Here is an 8,886-nt window from a genome sequence, read left to right on the forward strand (position 1 = left end):
TTTAACACAACTTTTAACTAGCTTAGTATCGAAAACATATTTAAATTATTATATGACAATCTTGCGCAATATTTCCCCTATCAATCAAGCCATTGGTGTTTAGAATCTGTTCAGTGGTAATGATAAAAGAAGCATTTTAAAACGGTGTTGAAACACCTGTTGCAGCTACCGAAAGCGAGCTCGTTATTGGTTGAAAGCTGCGAGACTGTTTACAAAGTCAGATCGGTTGTATCCGTTAGTGTCGACTGTGCTTGTGAAGAGAGGTGGTGATTGGTTGCTCGGTATGATTTAGACAATCGATGTGATTTATCAATTTTTCAATAGTGTATCTCGAACAATAGGTTATTTTTGTTACATAAATTCAACCGTAAAAGAATTTCTGATCGGTTGATGCCAAAACCTCGAAATTCTGAAAAGAAATGACTGATATATAAGCGCTCAAAACCTGACCACTTTTCCCTGGTTTTCCCCGGTTGAATTACTAGATTTTCAAATTCAGGTGCCTAACTTCGATATAGACGTTAGTCCAACGTCAAAAAACATATACACCTGTCATAAACCATAGCATACAAACTAATAGAAAGAATAATTAACTTGTTGCCTATAAAAGTATTCTGTCATAAATAAAATTACCTCGGATGAATGCATTTTTGCACACACATGTTATACACACATACACGTTATACACACACACACACACACACACTATATATATATACACACACACACACACTTCTCACAAGCACACGCTCCTCAGATACACCCACGCTACTTACACACACACAGACACATACACACACATGTACACATACACGCTAACGCTACTCACACACACACACTAACGCTACTCACACACACATACACACACTAACGCTACTCACACACACATACGCACACTAACGCTACTCACACACATACAAACGCTAACGCTACTCACACACACACACACTAACGCTACTCACACACACATACACACACATACCCACACACACATATACACACGCAGACGTTACTCAGACACACACGCTTGATATACGACACATTATACCTACACAAAATACTATCGGCAGCATCCAAACGGCTTCCAAGTCTTCCAATGGTCCCTTCCAACGGCTTCCAATGGTCCTCAGTGCCGAATTAGATTACCACTGGTGGGATCCAACTCAGATCGAAGGGAAGCCGAACTGTTCGCTTTGACGGTCGACCGGGGAATGAGCTTCTCTCAACACGGAATGTCCTTCTATAGCGTCACTCAGTATGGGGAACTTCGGTGATTGGGGGAAGAACCAATTACGTGGAAGCATCTCTGCTTTCTTTCATCGTCGCTTATGCTGGGTGATGAATGCGATGCCAATTGGCTGGCATTGCTAGCCAATGACTGAATGCGTGAAATCATTTCGCCTATGTTTTTGGAGTCTGCGTCAGGGAAATATACCAATCGTATGAAAAATGTATGTGGATATTCGACCTTCAAACTTTTCCGCAATTTTAGTGGAGTAATAAGGAAATGATAACTAAAATTATCATGTTATACAAATCTTGTATATTTTAGCTTTCCAACGGTATATCAACTATTGAAATCGAAATAGATGTTTGAGCGCTATTAGCATCCAAAATCTTTCATTTCGCCAACCAAGAACGTTACATGTTCAATCCAGTTTTCACAGAATGTACCTTAGTATAGTGAGGAAAGACGTAGTCCCACGTCAGAACAAATGCGATGCATTCTTCCTTTGTGAAACTTGGCTTACTTCCAACATTGATCCTAACTTCCATGATTTTAATTTAACCCGCCTTGATCGAGATACCCCATATGGAGAAGCACTCCTCCAGGGATTGGAAGTGCTATTTTTTCTATCGTATTAACCTCCCCTCGATTTCAGGCATCGAAGTTGTCGCATGTCAGATGACAATACAAGGTAAAGAGCTTTGAATTGCTTCAAGATATCTTCCCCCCATAGCACAGGTTGGGCAACGGCTGCTCGTTGGTTTGATAGAACTTCTTGCCTCACCACGCTTCATTTTGGAAGACTTTAAGTCTCATGGCGTGGCTTGCGGTTCTCCTTATTATGTGCTATCTCTTTTCAACGAATGAAATGTTCTATGGATTAAACGAGTGTGTGAAGGCATACATGCATGTTGCCACTGTACTGCCATTTTAAGAAAAGTCCAAAAACGATGAAAACAACAGGAAAATGAAGATATGAAAGCTAAGTATACGTTTTGTCTTGTCTGTATTGTAAAGTGATATTTTGGTGCTTGTTTCTAGTTTTACTTTTTGTGAGAAAACAGATACAGAGAGATTTTGATTTCATCATTGAAATTTTGTGCGCGGTATATTTCTCGCAGGGTTTCAGTAACAAGTTTTGTTTTCGTCCACAAAGTGTTAATGTGGTTTGTGAAGTTTGGAGTATGTGTTTCTCCGGAATCATTTGCTTTGATTTTTTGATTGTTCTAGCTTTTGACCAGTTGTTTTACATAATATGTTATATTCATGACTAGTTCGGCACTTTGTCAACAAATTTTAAAATATATTCTGGCTAATATGAATATTTGCATTTTTTAAATTGTTGAGGCTTTGGATGCATGGAACTTTGCCAATTTTCATATTTATTAGGCAACTCGTACGTCGTTAAGAGATAATCGACGTAAACGCCGAGTTCCTGCGCGTCCGTGTCGGCCGGCGGGATTAAAACGGTTGTTCGTAACGCTTCGGTGTAAACGCGTATTCAGCCCGGGCGGGCTTTGCTTATATATGGACCTCCGGCGTCAGGTGATTTCGCGAAGTCAACCCAGGTATTTCATCATATCTTTCTGATCTTCATCAACGTTGAGCCGGAGACTGCTCGCGCGTTGCATCCAAATTAATACATCGCAAATCGAAGTAGATTTCGTTCAATCGATAAATATTTCAACCTACGCGTCGATACCTTCCATGAGGTCGTATTATCTACAGATAGATCAACAACGCGCAATAGTTTTAGGTATAAAGAGGATCACCCTACGAGGAGATATACGGTAATTTTAAGTGGTCTCGGTTTAGTCAAAGGTCCTGTATCCTCGCGTACGTTTTATTGTTCCGGTGTTACATTATCGAACTAAATAAGTTCGAATCACATTATGAATATCGTGGCGGATGTAATAAACTTGTAGGTGCGGCACTTGTTCTGAAGAACCCGACATTCGAATATAGCGCATCGTTTACCAAAACGAACTCTGCTGTATGCCTTTCCCTTTCTCCAACATCCCAGTGATTTCTCGTGGAAGTGCAGAGGTGTTCTCGGCTTCCAATTAAGCGAGTATCACGTCAACATATTCCTATACAAACTCCTTCTTTGACCTGCATTCGGATGCGGCCGGCGCTGGTATTGCCTAATATAAAGATTTAGGTCACCTGTTTTTACACATTGAGGATGCATGTTGGTCCCAAACATCATCTGTTGGTTCTTTGTGTAATTACAGCTGATCTGGCAATAACCGAGTAGCAACCGCGGGCGGTCAATCATGCTCATGCTCATGCTCATGCTCATGGCGTGGCTTGCGGTTCTCCTTAAAATTATAACCGCTCCTCTTTGATCTATAACCTTTACGATGAATTCGACATGACAATTTTAAACAACGGTGAAATGACACGTGTTCCGAAACCTCCAGCACGTCCGAGTGCTTTGGATTTATCCCTCTATCCGACGTCGTTACGGTTGGATTGCACATGGTAGGTAATCCTTGATCCTCACGGCAGCGACCACTTGTCTATTCTAATTTCAGTTAGTAACGGGTCAACTCGCACGCGACCAATTGATATTCCGTATGACCTCACACGGAATATCGATTGGAAGTTATATGTACGAGGAAATGGTTTCAAAAGCTGTCGAGTCGATTCATCATCATCCACCACTTAAAGAATACAACCTACTCGCGGGCTTGACTCTCGACGCCGCGACGAAGAAATATCCGGCGCAACGAACGCAGGAAAGTATGTCCGGACTCTGTTTCTGAGCAAAACATTCTTCGCGATGCATCTCCGGGCCACGTTTTCCGGAGGAAAACATCGTACCGCAGGCTCAGACCATTGGGTCGAATCAAATGGTCTACTATCAGATACTCAATTTGCAGTGGTGGGCACCGCTAAACGAAAATTTAGCGACGCTAATCGCTAAGCCGCTAACCAGAAAATTTAGCTCGATAATCGCTAAACGCTAAACGCTAAACGCTAAACCCACATTAGCAGAACTTTCGCTAATCGCTAATCGCTAACTTTTAAGTATGTAAATAGTCATATCGCTATATTTATTGCTCGTGTTTTGTAAGATTTGGACCACTTTGATTTTTGTTTGGTTAAACAAACGAAAACAATTGCTTTTTGAAGCTAAGTATTAAAATAAGAGGTTCACGAAACGGTATTCATATTTGATTTTGTAAAAACAAGAATAACAAAAGTTATTTAGCTTGCATTGAAAATAGATACTCTTAGGAATGTTCTCATAAAAATTCAATTATTATCTTAATCGAAAAAGTAGAACCAAAGTTGTCATAATTTCAAGCGCATTGCAGTTTTCCAAAGTTCTTGGTGTGCCGAAAATTTAATCTAGACCTTGTGCTTGTTCTTCAAAATGCTCCTGTGGCTTGTACGATGACTGGAACTCCATTCTAGGGTAAAAAACTGACAAAAGTAACTTTCGCTGTAAAGTATTATCTATTTCTTTTATAACAAAATGCGCGGGATTGGTCGTTGAAATCGTCGCTAGACAAATTGTATGGCGACGAATCCTGCGTTGAATTCGGCGCGTTTTGTTTTAAAAGAAACAGACAATATGTTCATCTTTCGAGTCAATTTACGTACGCTATCAGTAATCCACAGTTTTTCTAAATATTTCTATTGTCGCTTCTCTACAAAATTTAGCGAATTAGCTATTAGCGTTTCGAAGGCCAAAATTTTAGCGACGCTAACAGTTTCGCTAACCAGCTCAAAAATTAGCGAAACCGCTAAATCGCTAACTGAATTTTAGCGTCGCTAATTAGCTCGCAAAGAATAAATGGCGTCTGCGTTCTATTGACATTCTTCTGAGCAAACTTCACCGATAAGGATTTTTTCCAATTTAAAACCAATTTTTTGCACAATTGGTTGTCCGATAAGCACATGTAGACTTAACTGGCGCCGTTGAACATCTTTTTTGTGTTGTGCCGTATCAAATTGGCCCTGACGACTCTGTTGATATTGGTTTGGTTTTTACTTGCGAAAGTGAAGGAAGGAAATATTTTTGCTTTTGTTTTCACACATAAATTGACAATTGCATATGAAAATTCGCGTAGGTGCGAACAGCCTTAAAAATATCTTTTACTTGTGTCAGGGCCAATAAATGTTGTGAACAAAAAAGGCGAGATAGAGAGCCACATTTTATGAAAATAAAAACTTCTTACACGTAGGGTAACGACCCAACAAATCGGCCACTGCCCATTTACAATTTTAACCGTTATGTGCATGACAAAAACATCCCTGATGGGCCCGACGGGGTACCCAGGTACCCATAAATTAAAATTCTTGTAACATTTGTAATTTTCATCCGATTTCGATAGCTTCAGCGCTAAAAGAAAGGTTCAGTAACTTGAAAGTAGATTTACATCAGGGTGAGCGGTATCTCGAAAGATTTTTCTCATTCTTAGAAATACGGTTTTTCTGTCGATTTTTATCAATATTTGAACTGGTTCATATAGGCGTGACACGAGAACTTTTTAGTACTGATGAGAACTACTGTTACAAAGGTTACAATAAAAACACGGTATTTTTACTGTAAGCTTGTAAACGATTGTTGTCATTACCATGTTTTAACAACGTTTTTTGTTGTTGAATCTACCACCGACAATAATTTTACCATGAAAAACATTGTCAGTGACTTCTAAATGTATGGGAAAAATGCCTGAAAAAATGCTGTTAAGATACATAACGACCCCCCTTTTTCATGGTAAAAATGGCAAAAACGATGTTTCTTATTGTTCTGGACAATGATATTTAATGTAAAATTGATATATCTACAATGAAAAACATAGTTAAATTATGGTATAGCTATGTACAATTACAGCAATTTTTAAGGTTTTTTCAATGTTTTTTTAATGTTATTTTTTTCGGGCATGTTGCAAACTATTTACAAATCATTAGTCCGGGAATATTTAATGCTGTTTAATACATAAATTATGCGTTATACATAAAAATAAGGGAGGTATGCAGGGGTATTATTCGAAAACGGGACTTCTGGTTGAAAGAGCAAACTTGAGCAACGGCAAAAAATTCCAAATAAAAAGAAAATGGGAGATTTAGAGAGGTACTTCCGAGAGGTTCGAGGGACTTGTTTTGATGATCGATTTTAAATCGAAATTGTTTTTTTTTCCTGTAAGTATAAAAAAGCATGACCTTGTTGCCTTCAACTTTCACATGTGCTACAATATGCCTCATTAGTAATATGGAAAATGTAGTAGTTACACGCCTCTACCGTTGCCATTTTGGTTTTTACTTAAGTATAACTCGATTATAACTTGTGCATATAAAAATTATATTTGAAAACTAAGTAGATTTTTTTTAAACGCGTTAAACACACTTCACAGTAAATGCGCTGCATAACCATATAAGAGGACTTAATATTGTACTAATATCATTACAGTATGTCTTGAATATGATAAAACATATCTACTTCTTGGATTGGTTTAAGAAGAAATTTACTTTTTTTATTTTATCCATGGAACGTTGCACTGTGAGCGTCTGGGGTTGTTTTCGGTCTCTGAATATCACTCAACGCATTGTATAACATCCACTATGCTGTTTTACCAAGGGAATGCCTTTTCCTATCCCTCGTTGTACATTCGACAGAGTATAACATCGAAGATACGAAAACGTCAAACCTGATACGAATACGTCAAACCTGATACAAAAACGTCAATGTCGGTCGGATTGTTTTCATTATTTTGTTGTATCGGTTGGGGCTTAGCCCCTGCGCTTCTTAAGTAGACACAGTGGATCTGGTTATAATCCAAAAAAATAATGTAATCTAAGTAAAAAACTCTTTATAATTTTTATATGAGCTTTCCGTTCGAAAATAAAAGGAACGACGAGAGTTTTGTATCAATAGCAAAGCGAGGAAGAAAACAGAAAAAAAGCGAAAACATTAGATTTGACGTTTCTATGTTGTACTCGATGTTATAACTCATAGCACATTCCTCCGGTTTTTGCAACATTTCGTTCTATGAAGATAACTTTCCATTCATGTGGTAACAGTTCAGTACACAAAGCCGGCGACAGAAGAAACTTAAAAAACTACCGTAGAACAACAAGTCTCTCTGCTGCAATAAAGCTTGTTGAGATTAGAGTTTGCGGTGTACTTTTAAAGCGAACTAATCATTACATCTTCTTCGACCAGCATAGGTTTAAGCCAGGCCGATCAGTGACTACTAATTTACGACAATTCTCGCCAAACATGTGAAAAGGGCCCATGTGCCATATGTAAACAAGCCAAATTTTCTCGTTTTTTGATCAATACAAGCGAAATCTGCTCTTACCAATGAGATTTATTGATTAAAAAAAAAACACTTTTTATCAAAAAATCTTATTTGTACGAGTAGATTAAGCTTGTATTCATTGAAAAACGTGAAATTGTTGCTTGTTTACATATGGCACATGGGCCCTTTTCACATGTTTAGCGAGAATTTACTCCTACTTGTATTGCTAGTCTGAAAGTGTAGGTTCAAATTAACGTATATATACCGACTTGAAAGCCGTTTTCGATAAAATTGACCACCGAATATTGCTCTGTAAGTTCTCTCGGCGTAGAGCTTCAAATAAACTAGTAGTTTGAATTGTACGTTTCTGATAGAGCACCGCGAGTTAAAATTTATTACAGTACCTCGAAACCTTTCTCTATCGCGCCAGGGATTTCCCAAGAAGGCAACTTCGGCCCACAGCTCTTCATAGTATCATAACTGCAAGCTAATTTATTTCATTATGCGTTCCATGAAGGATTGTTGACGTCTGTATTCATTACATCGAAATTCGTTGGTTGGGTCACCGCTACGACCCAACTAGCGAATTCGATTCGTTAGTTTAGTCGAATGTTGGAAAACTGAAATTTTATAAGGGGTAAGCTTGTTTCGATTAACTGCAAAAGCGATATTAACGTGACAAAATTAAAAAGTCAGTCGATTGAAATAAATGTTTTTGAAACAGTATTTTACATTTGCTAACCATGATAATCTTGATAGTTGCAATGCGATATTATTTCCATCCCTTTTCATTCTGAGAAGGGATTGGCCATTATGTTCCAAGCGAAAACACATAACTTTTCCATTGATAAGATCAATAAAGATCATCGAAGAAGCAAAGTTCAGGCATATGTAATTGATGAGGACCCAACAACGAAACAAGCGTTCAACGTATAGTTTCTTTCTAAACCTTGTTATTTCTCATGAATATTTGTTATTTTTCATCGGCTTTTGTTATGTGTCATGAATTCTAAATGAATATTACTTTAACTTAGTCAAATAAATATTTTTTAAGTAATTTTGCAAGATACACGTTATTTGCCGTTCAAGCATCTGGTTGTCCCCTAACCAGCGGAGTCCCAACTTACAAGCGGCCCAAGTATTAAAAACTCAACCAGCGAATTTGAACTGTATTTGTTATTTTTGCCAGATGGCATCAAAGAAATGAGCTGACTTTAAGTATCCAGCTTCCCACGAGCAGTAACGGCGGACAGTGCACGCAGCCTATTTTGACGATTTCTGTAGGTCAGGGAATTTTCAATCGTAGTAACGAAGTAGAGAATATAACAACGTCGTAACGTAGCATAGCAACTTCAACAAACAATGGGCGTGTTGTTATTTAAATTTCGTCGCGCGAATGCG

Source organism: Wyeomyia smithii, chromosome 1 (genome assembly GCF_029784165.1).
Source record: "Wyeomyia smithii strain HCP4-BCI-WySm-NY-G18 chromosome 1, ASM2978416v1, whole genome shotgun sequence".
In the NCBI taxonomy this organism is placed as follows: domain Eukaryota; kingdom Metazoa; phylum Arthropoda; class Insecta; order Diptera; family Culicidae; genus Wyeomyia; species Wyeomyia smithii.